The following is a 13,336-nucleotide window of genomic DNA, read 5'->3' on the forward strand; positions in this document are numbered from 1 at the left end:
TTTTTGCTTGTTTGCATATTCTGCAGTGGCTCACCTTGGAGAGGCCCTTGGGGGGTGGTGGGGTGGCCCTGGAGCAGGGGGCATGGGGCTGGGGCGATGCTCAGGGTGCACAGGACAGTGTTCCCCTCCATGTAGCCCTCACTCCACCCAATACTCATCTCCATGAATCCCCTGGCTCCTCATTCCAACAGCAAAGGCTCTTCAGTTAACTGGGAGTCAGGCTGGGGAGTCTTGGCTGTCTTGGGTTCCTGCACCCTTCAGGGGCTGCATCTTGGCAAGAGAGGGTCAGAAGAAGCTGCTTGAGCTCCCTGAGATGCCCACACCAAGGCTTGGGCCCCATTTATTGCTGCTCAGTTCCTCTGCAGCGGGGAATCTCATCTGCTCCAGCCAGGCTGCCTTCCTTGTGGTGAGGATCCAGCAGCTGGTCGATAAAATGGAGCCTGGCCAGACGTTCAGTTGGAGATGAAACTCCCTTCTCCTGTCTGCTCCTTGGAAAGTATTCTTTGGTTTTTGTTTTTTCTTTTTTTTCTTCACTTGAAGCACTTCCTGTAAACCAGAAGATATATGGCTGTTTCAAAGAGTTTTAGTACTTTTACCAGTAACTCCACGGCGCTGCTCTGAAGCAGCGAGGCGCTGCGGGTGAAGGAGTGCTCGGCAATTTAGAAGATTTAATAGAAGTCGATTTTACACTTACACACATTAACATTCACACGGGCTTGATAAGGAAAAAAAGCTCTGTCCAGTATTCTCGCAGCTACGGGATGCTGTTTGCCAAAGTCTTTAGTTATAATTAGTCAGATTAAACCCCATCCATAGATAGCTTCAACTTCATCCAGAAAAGCTACCTCACTTTCTATTTTTACAAGCCCTGCTGACAATAAGTACTCTCACATCTGACAGGATATATTGTCTTTGCCCATTGCCTCTTATAACCTGACAGTGAAAAATGTACACTTCAGCATCCAGGGAGTCGTTTGTTACTTCTCCACTTCCTTCTAATTAATGAAAACATAAGGGAAGAAACAATAACTGGGTCTACTGTTCAGGCAGAAAATGATTATTGCTCGGATGAAATAAAAAAAAAAATATTTTTTGGCACCTGATTGCCTCAGCAATGACATAATCAGCAGGGATTTTTACTGACTATGCAATAAAGCTGCATATAACTATAAATGCAAAATGCTTAAAGGGTTTCCCCCCCTCCTTCCTTTGCATGGAGCTACACCTACCATAAAGGCCATCTTAAAGATGATAAAAATGAGGTGCTTTGTAGACAAATGGTCTTGTTACAGAGAAGTGAGAGATTGGACCCAAAAGCAGCCCAGCCTGGCTTCACTCAGGGAGATGTGTGGTTTGGCATGCAGCACTTAGATTGCTGTATTTGGGCCAGGGAGCATATTTTTTTGTACTGGTACATGGGAAAATGATTGATACAGATGAAACCTGGAATTCAGCAGAGCACTTCCCAGGCTTTTACTCTGGCACTAGTCAACGGAGGGGCTGGGGGCCATGGGAGCTGGGGAATGCACACTCACTGACGCAAAATGAGTTTCCCCAGTGGCTCTGGGGTTTCTGCTGTGAAAGGTGGAGGATTTCTCAGCCTTTTTGGAATTTTGTTGCTTTTCATGAGCACTAAACCTGGCCAGGGCATCTCTGCTTTAGATCTACCTGTAAAACATCTCTGGGGTATCCAAACTTGTTTCAGAAATCTGATTTTTCCATTCATCATCCATTCCTTGAGACTTTTCACAGAAATGTCCTGAATATAATGACTGTCCTGACCTCCATAAATACAGGGCAGTATTTTCTCAGTTGATCAAAATTGCTGAAGTGCTGCTATTCCATTTCCCAGGAAGCAAGTTGCAGAGAGCTATTGGGATGAGAACGGATGTCTTCATTACCCACCAGAAGTAAATGGAAAGCCAGTGCAACCAAGGGAAAAGAAAGAGAACAGCAGTGATATGTTGATATTCTGGTTGTTGCTGAGTGGTGCTTTATTGCCTACTCTTGAAGGAGACTAGGAACAGTGCAAGATGCTTTAGGACACCCAGGTGCGAAACCCAGGCCTCAAGTAACCTGTGGCTGTGTTTCATCTTCACTGTAAATCCAATCTTTGGCTTGCACCAAAGTTTAAGCAACATATCAAACTGGAAAAGTGTGATTATTGGCTGGAGACAGTGCCAAGGATGGATGCGTAGCTACCTATGAGTAGTAACTCACCCAGAAGAGGTTGAAAGTCTTTTATCCTGTTAGGAAAAGGGTGGATACTCAAGTTAATAATTGTGATGCACAGCCAGAAATAATTAGAGACTGCAAGACTGGCAATCATAAATTACTTTTCTTTTAATAACATAACGAAGGCAGAGTTGCAGAGGTAATAGAAAAGTGCAGCTCAAGCAGAGAAGTTCAAATGAAAAAATCAAGGCCAAATCCATTTCTTTAATTCCTTTCTCTCACAAAGGACAATAAAATATTCACGGTTTCCAATTAGCTAACTTTAACTATAGGTGATTTTTTCCACAGCTAACTCGTCCAAGGGAGAGGGAGCAGTAAAATCTTAAAGGGGAGCTCCACTGCTTATTTAAATCTGTTGAATATAGCACTGGAAGGATTTCCTCCACATCTGCAGGGGGATGCTCTGACCAGGTGATGGTGGTTGTAGGCAGGGGTGCCTCCAGTCTAGCAAGCTGATTTAGGTTTGAAATTCCAGGAGAAATTCTGGATACTGGCCAGGGATGCTAATGAGAGCACCAAAAGCATTATTCTCCCCTGGGATTTCCTTGGGACACATCAAAGTGAGAGTTCTGGTGTTGCTGGAGACACACTGCCAGCCTCCTGCCCAGTTTGCTCCCAGAGCTGGTGCGGGAGACATTAACAGGCTGAACACAGGTGGCTAAACTGGCATGGGCCAGATTGTCCTGCAGTGAGGCTCTGACTGATTTAGTGCCTGTCTTTAGAAGCTGGATTTGGGAGAGATGAACCCTGAGAGCAGCAGCCTGGAGACTGTTTTAGTTCAGTATGCAGCAGAGTTTGCAGCGCTGAAAGCAAGATCGTTGGAATCTGCTGGGTTGATGTTATCCATTGCAGTGATTTTCTTTAATTACAGCAGAAGCTGAACTTCCTTTTGTCTGTACAGTATGACAGACTTATTAAAATATAATGTAAAGCTTGAAATGTAACAAAAGAAGGTGAAATGATTCCTAAATCACTGTGATTCCTTCGGAAAAGAGGAAAGGCTTTGCTTCTATGACCAGACTTATATTGCAGAGATAATATCAGTATTTGAATTACAGTAGTATCTTAAAGTCCTGAACTCGAGGTTCAGTTATCTTGGGTGGCATCAAGAAAAAAAAAATATATATATATATACAACCTTTCCCATGGATATAATTAAATACAGTTTAATATATTTTCCAATATGAATGTAAACATGTCTGAGCCAAAAGTGGGCTCAATTTGAAAATTACAAATAACGTAGGCTGGAGGTTCCTATGTGACTTTTAAGTAGGAGTCTGCAATTTGTTCTACTTTAATTTGACCCATCCATCTTGATGGGTAGTCTCATTAATGCAGCACAGTTTTACATCAGAAATATCCCCTTTGAATGATATGAAGCCTAATGCATTCCTCCCACACTGGAATAAACATAATATGTGGTAAGTATTACATCTAGTGATCCTTAACATAACTGATCGATCATCAATTTTCAAAAAGGGAAACCATCATTGGGCAGAAAACAGATCAGCTATTGAGCCAGGCAATTATCTCCCTCCTGAATGAGATGCTTCCTGCCAAACCAGAAAGAAATAGCTATTTGGCAGACCAGTAAATGTAACTAATACCTCCAGGACATGTTGGACAAAATTCTGTGTTAATAGTGCTCCAAGGACTGGAAAAGGCTCCAGGACCAAGGTACATGTCACATTACTGGCATGAAAATCACTTCATGCTGGTGCGGGGCCCTGCTCTGAGCAAGGAGCGGTCGCTGCTAGGAGTGGCACCTGTCGACTTCGAGATTTCTGGGAGGACCAACAACGTCCTCCAGTCCTTCCTGCCTCCATCTGGCACCTTCTTGCATGGGGAACACAGTGCTCATAGTGGCACTGGGGAGAGAGATGGGTGGCAGCAGCAGGCAGGAGAGGGTTTTCCATCAGGAGCTCCTTCCCACTTGGCCACCTACGGCACGAATACCACCCCATCCTGGGTGGGACTGTGCTGAGGGGGAAGGGGGTTTCACCTGCCTGGGTTTCTTTTGCAGAAAACAATGAACCCAGTCTTAGTTGAGTTGGCTGTGACTGTCTCTAGGTGCTGTTCTCACCAATAAGAGGAGAATTAATATTCCGACTTGGGTGGCTGGTTGACTCTCTCTGCAGGAATTTCAAATGTATGGCTGCATTCTCCTGCCCCTCAAGAAGTGGCTGCTGGGCTTGGCAACCTGCTGCTGCCTCCAGCTCCTCCTGGAGACCTCAGCCTCCAGCTAAAGGCAACATGGAAGAAGTCCTTCCCCAAAATGAGATTATCAGCTGTCGCAAGCCAGGTTGCTCTTTTATGAGATGTATGTCTGTTTACATCAAACCCTTTGCTGGCTACTGAAATATATCAAAGGGACACTGCCAAGGATCTCTGGGCCATGGGCTTGACCTATGTGAAAATAGCTCTTATTAAATGTGGTTGTTCTTTAAAATCAAGATGGATTTGTTGGGGGGGGTGTTGAGTAAAGTTGCTCTTGTAAATTTGATGCCCTCAATTAAAGAAACATGCTGAGGGGGAAAAAAAGTCCTGATTGAAACAGAAAGAAAAATGTTGGGTTATTTTGTTAGGGTGCACAGCAATGCAGGCATTTCTCCTTTAGCAGCTCCCAAGGCTGGCTAGCTGGAGCAGCCTGTTGCAGGAGCTGCACTGTCATCGCTGCTGAGCCTGATACACACGCACAGAGATTCTGGCATGAGGCTTGCTTCCATTAACATATTTTTTCTATGAATGGCACTGTTTGTCCTGCAGAGTGGAAAATCCCTCTGCCTGAAAAAATGGTCTCGAGGGACCACCTCTAAAAGGGAGGGAAGAAATTTATTCATCCAGGCTCACACGGTCTTGGTCCCTCTGCTGAGAATGACAAGTAGTGTGACTCTGTGTGTCAGCAGAGGTCCTGGTGCAGGAACTGGGCTGAGAAATATGGGGTAATTTGAAGTTGACATTAAAACCTGTCGCCATCTAAAACAGCAGGGAGGAAAAAAAAAAAAAAACACAACAAAAAAACCCACACAACAATATTTGCTAAAAGGCAGGAGATAAAATCACTAGATGAAATTGCTGCTTCGGAATGACCTTCTAAAAATACCTGCGGTGATCCGTCTGGGTGGCTGGGGAGCTGCGAACCGGAGAGGTGGTGACTCCGCTCTGAAGCCAGGTCCTCCCTGGAGGAAAGCAATTTGCACATTACAAAAACAGTGTCCCCAAATAAATTACGGCCGTTATGAGCCACAGAGACACCAGAGAAAAGGAGCCCTTTCCTTCTAAATGAAGTACCAGGAGGGAAAGCTCCAGCTCCAGCCTCAGCCAGGAGTCTGGTCTTTATCTCTCATTAGCACAAAGGTTAACGAAGAATAGGGGGCTGGGGGCTGCAGTTTGGGCAGACCCAGGCAGTTTCTCTTGGTGCAGCTTCCAGTGTGTGTCCCAGACATCTTCCCTACAAAACAGGCAATGATTCAGCTGCTGCTCCACTTTCCCTGCACCCAGTGACACCTACTTGAGTTTGCCGGGGAGCTCCGTGCCGCAGGAACTTGTTTGCACTTCCCACTGCCTCCCGACAAGGGTGACATTCCTGATGGACTCGTGGCAGGGCTGCACTTCCTATTCCTCGACTAAATCCCTTCTGATTTCACAGCCTCTTTGCTTTAGGGGCGCAGATATGCAGCTGGGTGCAGATCACCCCACGGCCCATGTAGCACTCTTAATTTCCAATGCATTAGCAGCACACTCCGAAAACTCCATTCCAAGACACAGACAATAAAAATGAATTAACTGAACAGTCATTAGGATATAATCTGGTAGCGTTAAGGTGAGTCACAATATAATTACCATTATTTCTAATGGAGTTACCATCCCATTACTGCAGAGCAGCGCTCCTCACCCCTGCCATGGAATGGGCACACACCTCACTGCACCACTCACTGTGGGACACACTCAGTTCCGGGACAAAATTCAAGGAGAGATCCAGGACTTGCTTGGAAAATTGTAGCCTTAAGTCAGATATGTACAAAACCCACAGATGCTTTCAGAGGCTGGACTTAGAAAATCTGGGTCTGTGCCACTGGCATCAAAATGAGCCATTTATTGACTGCAGTGAGTTTTGGATGATGACCCTCAGATTTCTTGGCATGGGTTCCTAAAGGAAGGTGCGTTGGGCATTCACAATCTGTGGACATTTCACTAAATTTTGAACGTGAAAGCCGAAGTTAATCACATTCATGGGAGGAATTGCAGACAAAAGGACTTCAGACTTCTATCTATGCAAAAAAACATGTGGCTGAGGAAAAGGCTCAGACTCCTGATGCCCCCAGAAGGAGAAGGTTGGGGCATCTGCTCTCTGCTTCAACCTCCAAGGAGACCTTTGGCTTTAGCATTGTCCTTCACAGGTCTGGGGTTTGTTTCTCTCAGGACTCCTGGTTTACAAAGTGGTCAGTGAAGTTCTCAAAGTATTAATTTCTCTTCTAGTTTCTGGGCCTGTTGGCCAGTTCCTGAGGGATTCTCAGGAATAAGGAGCTGGCAAAAACAGGAAATATGGAAAGTGACATAAATGTATTCTGCTAATGCTGTAAATTAGTCATCTCAAATATGTATTTAATATAATAAATTTGGAAGAAAGCTTCTGTAGGTTAAATGGCAAGTGGCAGCACTTTTAATGAGGATTAATATACATACAGGTCCTACTGATTTGTTAAAATCCAATAAATATTTATTATGATCCAGCGGTTCTTAGCTTACACTTGAATAAATTGGTTAATGTTAAATAAATAGAGAAACATGACTGAAAGGAATGGACAAAATCCCATCGGTGCCCCTGTAAGTTCATGGCTCACGAGAGCTGTATCCTAACTAAACCTGATTTACTTAGGTTTCTCAGATCTTTCAGAAGAACTTTTCCCCATATTTAGTGATAAATTGCTTTCTCCTTTCAGTGCAATGTGGTGCACGCTCTGCTGTGGCACTGCTGTTTGTTCCCATCCTTCATGGATCAAGTTGTTGGCTTCTTCTCCCATCATTACGTCTTTGCCCATGATAACCTTTGCCATGACACTCTCTCACTGATATTTTCTTATCCTTCCTGGACCCTTTTCCTACAGCTGTCACGCACAGGTTTGCAGCGAATATTTCCTCATTCCCATGTGACAGATAATGATGTTTTTCTTAATTGCTAATCACGTCTATTAGTAAGTTACTTGCAGGAGAACAGTTAATTCCAGACCGCTTAGGAATTCTGCAGCAGGGCTGAGGGTACGTGCTGTGCTTCTCAGGTGACTCCCAAACCCTGTGAGCTGGTGAACCCTGCACCACCAACTCTGTGTCTAGAAGTTCTGTGGTTTTATTCCTAGCCCTGGAATGGGACAAAACAGAAGAAGATTTTTTTTTGTATGGATGAGGTTGACCCCCAGTCACAGGCACACACACAAGTCCAGTATATTGCATTTTGGGTGGGAGCCCTGCAGGAAAGATGAACTTGCAGAGGGTTTGATCTGAGCACTGGCCACAAAGCTGCTGGCACAGGTCCCTCCAAGATGTCTCACCTGCTCCTGGGCAAGCAGCAGAGCCTCACAATGCCTGGCTGCCGTGGGTGGCTTGTATTTAATGTCACAGTGCCGCTGGAGTTCCTTGGCTCAGACACTGTGAGAAACTCAGAAATAGTCTCCTAGATTAGATAACAGTGGTGAGGTGACCCTCAGAGCCAGGCAGTCCCAAGAACTTCAGGAAATTGAAGTGAAGGCAGACGTAAGGGCTGAGTGAGAGCCTGAGGCATCCGCAGCACAGCCCGACGGCGAGATAACGGCAGGGGAGCGAGAGGCAGGGAGGGGGTAAAATGAAGCAGTGAGCATTTGTAAATGGGACTCCTCGGGAACTGAACATGATTGCCTAAAAACTCCTGCACTGCCTCTGAACAGCTGCTTTCCCTGTGCTAAATAAATCATGCATCTTGTTACCTTAGCCTGTGCGCACGGAAAAGATGTGTTTGAGCAATAAAGCGCGGAGCCCTTCCAGCGCTCTGCTTCTCCCACCAGCCTCTGCATCTCCCGTGTCAGCTCCTGATCTGGTTTCCCCACATCCTCCCCCAGATCCTCTGCTCCCAAACCAGCCTGTGTAGCCCAGGCTCTGGCCAGCCACCAGCAGTGACCCCAGGCTCTCCTGGTCTGAGATCTGCAGTGGAGGAGGAGCCTGCTAAGAGAACCGGGAGCAGGTTTGTGCTCGCTGGGTGGTGAGGAGGTGCTCAATGGACCCTCTCCACTGGTGTGTCCCTGCTGCAGCCCTCATCCCTGCAGGGATGCTCTTCTTGCTGCTTTCAAACCTCTCTGAAGGACAGTGCCCTGCACCGGGCTGCACCTGCGGGTGCAAAGGGCACCTCTGCATTTCATTAATGAGTTATTTGAGGTGCTGGGTCTTCTCAGAGGAACGTTGCAGAGCTCCACGACCATCAGGAGATATTTCTGTGGGGTGTGCCAAGACACAAGTGTCCTTTTTTGCTGTTAAGCATCACCAGAGTTAATCTGGGAGGGGCAGGAGGCATGCTTGCTCAAGGAAGGTGCGGGAAGCCAATTGCAAGTTCTTATATAAATCCAAATGTGTCTTCCTAAGTATGCCGCCTCTCAAAATGAGCCTGAGATTTAGTCTTCACAATAAGCCTGAACCGTGAACTTTTTAATTTGCACGTGGTTTCAGGAAATCTAATTCATCCCACCCCACTTTGGAAAAAAAAACTTAAAAAAACCAAACTAACAACGCTCTTTAGCTTGTTTCTTTATTCCAGGAGCAGAGTAATTTATGTACTCATTTAATTTTGTTCTGCCACAAACAAAACCACAGTATATAATGCAATCCCTGTTGCTGGAACACGTATTGTTGGAAGGACATTGGAGAAGACATAAATGTCCCTGACACAAAAGAAGATCCCAGGTTTCAGAGACATCAGACAGATTGGAAAATATGGGGAGTTGGGTTAAATTTATGAGCGGTCCTTTGTTCTTCCCCTCAGAGTATGATGGCATAATCTTTTAAAACTAAGTAAGAGCCAAGTATATGAGAGATGAGTACTTTAAAAGCAAGCAGAGCACTATGAAAATATTTTGTTCTGTATTTTTTGCCCGCCGTTCATTTTGCTCCAGCAATGAAGGGAAAAAAACCCCTTCAAATAATTAAAAAACATTTGTGTTGGGAGGTGAGGTAGATAGTGCCTTCAGGGAAATACCTTCCAAAACAAGGGTATTGAATTACACATGCAAACTGCAGGCGCAACATGCTGGATTTGCATATATGTGCATACCGAGAGAGCCAAAGCTTCCCAGCCAGCCCCTCCAGCAGCCGTATTTCATCCTTGCGAGTCCATCCGGCAGCTGGATTCCACAGCTCCTGAAAAGTCGAGGAAAAACACAACCCTCACGTCTTGCTGGGCAAAAAAAGAAACTGCCCCCACCATGTGAATGGACTCCAGCCAGCTGCGGGTAATTGGCTCAGTTATCTCCAGTGTCACCGTTTCATCTGCCAGCAGTGAGAGGCTGATAAACCCTGGAGGTGGCTGAACTGGGGAGCAGCCCCAGCACCCCCCGGCTGTTCCTTTCCCTCCCAGGCAAAGGAACTCCTTCTCCTGCCTCAGTTTCCCAGCTAAACAAGGGAGACCAACGCAACACTGCCTCCCACATTGGGGTTTTGGGGGGAAAGGTGTCACTGCTGCGCCATCAATGAACATCTCTTCTGTTTGTCATTAGTTTGGAAAACAATTTAATTTCCTTTCTCTTGTTAGAAACACCAAATGGAAGGGAAAAAAACCAAAAAAAAAAAAAAACAAAACCAAAAAACCAAAAAACCCCCCACAAACAAAAAAAAAAAAAACAAAACCACCCCAACAACAAAAAAACACCTTGGGGAAGAAAACCTAGCGCACCTTTTTCATGATATGGCATGGACTGTGTGTGTCACACAGATGGGTTATGTCTGTGTACAGCACAGGAGGTCGGAGCTGGCCTCTGGGAGAAGTTACGGGATGTGTTTTTAAGCGCTGTTATGTTGCAAAATGGTGATGCAATTGCTGCTTTCATCTGGTGGCAGAGCTGTAGGCAGCATCTTCCCTCCATCCTTCCTCACCAGCGGGGCTGAGATTTTCTTAAGTAACGGGAAATTTTGCAATGGGGTCTGTTACTGGAGAAGTGGGACACTGGGGGGAAAAAAAAAAAAAAAAAAAAAAAAAAAATTTTTTTTTATTTAAAAATTATAAATTAAATGACCAGAAGGAAGAAAATTAGCTCCAGGGAGATGAAATTGAAGTATACCCTTTTCTTTTGTGTCAATCTCTGTATTGTATGATGTAAAAGCCTGATCTCATGCTGACTTCAGGGACTTTGCAGGCAGCTACAAAGTCCAGAGTTGGTCTTTCCAAATTATTAGTAAAAGACAAAGAAAAAAAAATTGCTTTTATAAAATAAAGAATAACTCATTTTTCACTAAGTGTTTGGAGTATTTTTTGGTAAGAACATGCCAAATTGTCAGAAGCTTAATTTTTTGAAAGAATTTATCTGTGTTGAGACAACTGCCGTTGGCAAAAGCTAATTCCACCTACTGATGGAATTTCGTGTCGAAGTAGGAAAAAAAAAAAAAGGCAAGAAAGGGAGAAGGCACATCCCCAGCAACCTTATCAGCTTGGAACAGGACAGAGCCACACTCAGGCTTCTGTGCCAATAAAAAATTAATTATTCATACAAGTTCTTATGGAGAACAGAGGAAGAGCAAGCACTGGGTGACCAAGATCCTCCTCAGCAGCAGCGAGGTGGGAAGGAAGGTGGCTGGGCCAGCAGGTTGCTGGGAGGTGCAGTGGGAGTTCCAGGAGCTTCCCTGAGCCAGAGACGCTTGAGGTGCTGGAAAGCGGAATGGGGTGCATCGTTCAGTCAGTCTGGCTTCATCCCAGGACAGTGCAGCATCTTCTGCAGGATGTGAAAACCTGACTGACCTGACTCATTTCACAGGGTGTTGGCCAGTCTCATGGTTTGAGATCAGATTTTGGCCCAAAGAAAAGGAGAAATCGATTAAAAAAAAAAAAAAAAAGCTCCGATCAAGCCAATAATCCGCATTTTTAGTTTTTATTATTGGAAATATTTATATTACAGTAGCTTGGTATTTTAGAAGGCTATAAATGCATTTTTATATAATCAGCATTTTTAAAAGTCTATAAACATCCACTATGTTTGCCTAATGCACTATAAAAACTTCCAAAGGAGCTGTTATTATCCAACTTGTCACCTCACACAGGCTCCGAGGAGGAGTTTTTTTTTTTCTTGTCTGCTGTTAATAAAATGAAGCAAACCATTAACAGCTTTGGAGCTGAAGGGAGAAGCAAAGGGGCTTGTAATCTTGGACTCCAAAGGAAACGTCTGCCGCTTTGCTCCTCACCTCTTTGAGATTCCCAACACGCAACAACAATTTTAAACAGACAAAATCAGTTTAGGTTACAAAAATTCAAAAGCCCGAGCCTGGTCCTTTTAAAGTAACATCTTGCATTTTGTTTGGAGTGTTGCAATCTCTCACATATCACTTTGAACTGGCTCAGTTTTACAGGCTGCCATGCAGCTTCCTCAGGTTTCTTCGTTTAGAGTTGTTTTAATGCAGAATTAATATGTGCACACATGAATATATTATTAGGCATATGTGCATATATGTATGCAAATATACACATATATACATATACATATATATAAAGCCTGTCTGACGGTGCTGGTTGCACATCCAGGCCCCATGTCTCCCTGCATCCCAAACTCCCAGCATTATCAGCCCAAACCAAGTCCTGATAAAAAGATGTCACGTACTTTGGAGAGAACACAGATATTTTAGTCCCATTAGGAGCTCAAGGGTGAGCGTGGTTTTTAAAGCAATTAGTGCAGAGAAGAAATCTGTGTGCAAAAACCCAGGTTTGCGTTTTAAACCACCTCTTAATTCACATCTCAGAGATTTGCTCTTGGTTCATATCCCTTTATAGTTTGCTCCTGTTCCCAACATGTCTCGGTGTCGGGAGGGATTCTCAACCCCGGGGAACCTGTCAGGGATGTGATAACAACTCACTCAACCCAAAGAAGGGCATGGTTGTGTCTATAAGAGTGAGTGGTTCTCAAGAGCTCCCCTGTGGCCGGGTCCTGCTGGGGCACAGGGAGCCACACACCCCGGGGACTCTGTGATTTCGGATGCGCCCTAAAACACCATGAGAACCTGTTGGTCCTGGCACTCAGGTCCTCAAAAGCCCCAGGGAGAGCCAGGCAATGTTCCCCTGTGCTGGCTGGGCTGGTATTTTGGGTAAAGGCCTTCCTGGGGTGATCCTGAGCTGAGTCAGGGTGGGGAAGGGCTTCCATGGCCGCAGTTATTGAAAGGGCATGGGCTGGGAAAGCACTGACAGTGCTGACTGATGTCCAGGGAGGAGCAGCTTGGACATCCCTGCAACAATGGGAAAAGGGAGGAGAAAACCCAACCGTGGTTTATGTCACTGGGGTGAAAATTCCAGCTGTTCCATGGGGAAATGAGCTGAGGGTGCTGAGGGGACAGCGGTGATCACAAGGACCACGTTGGGGCAGAGGAGAGGGGATGGGTGAGAGGCTCTCCTGCACTTTCTGTCCCCACTGTCAGTCCATGAGGGGTGGCAGGTTTGGTTCTTGGGGTCAGACAGAGCTGCCTGAGGGCTGCTCTGTGTTGTGGTCACTGCGGAGATGGCTCTGGCAATGCAGGGACACCAGACTTTGTGTTTTTGCTGCCACACACCTGTCCTGGGGTGTCCAAACAGTGACAGTGTGGAACTGCCTGTCCTTAGGAGTGAGGGGCAGCAGAGGGGAACCCAGGTTCTCAGCACAGGCTCAGGCTGAGACAGAGAAAAAGCCAAAGCAGCCCAGGACAGAGAGCAGACATGTCACCTGTAGTGGCTATTTTTGGCTTTGTCCTCGGAGCTGGGGACCTCCAGGAGCACAGGGAAGCACCTCTGGGACCTCCTGAGAGCCCTTCCCACCTCGTGGCACTATGGGGTGGTTCCTGCAGGCATTTCCTATCCTTAGCTATCTCGCTGTCATCTCCCAACAAGTCTGACAGTTTCAGATGGGTTGCC

The sequence above is a fragment of the Hirundo rustica genome, chromosome 16, assembly GCF_015227805.2.
Source record: "Hirundo rustica isolate bHirRus1 chromosome 16, bHirRus1.pri.v3, whole genome shotgun sequence".
NCBI classification, from domain to species: domain Eukaryota; kingdom Metazoa; phylum Chordata; class Aves; order Passeriformes; family Hirundinidae; genus Hirundo; species Hirundo rustica.